We start from the raw sequence: 394 nt of genomic DNA, 5'->3' as shown, positions 1-394 counted from the left end.
AGGATGAGGATAGGATGAGGACGACGATAGGATGAGGATGAGGAATTGGAGGAGGAGGATGAGGGAGAAGATAGGATGAGGATGAGGATAGGATGAGGGCGAGGACGAAGATGAGGTTGAGGATGAGATGGAGGATTAGGATAGGATTAGGATGGGGATGAGGATGAGGATAAGATGAGGATGAGGATGAGGACAAAGGTAGGACGAGGATGAAGAGGAGGGTAGGATGGGGATGGGAATGAGGATGAGGATGAGGATAGGATGAGGAAGAGGATGAGGACGAGGATTGGATGAGGATGAGGATGGGATGAGGAATTGGAGGAGGAGGATGAGGATGAGGAAGAGGATAGGATTTGGACGTGTATGAGGATAGGATGAGGACGAGGATAGGATG

Source organism: Lupinus angustifolius, chromosome LG18, assembly GCF_001865875.1.
Source record: "Lupinus angustifolius cultivar Tanjil chromosome LG18, LupAngTanjil_v1.0, whole genome shotgun sequence".
In the NCBI taxonomy this organism is placed as follows: domain Eukaryota; kingdom Viridiplantae; phylum Streptophyta; class Magnoliopsida; order Fabales; family Fabaceae; genus Lupinus; species Lupinus angustifolius.
Note: the sequence above shows the minus strand (reverse complement) of the source record.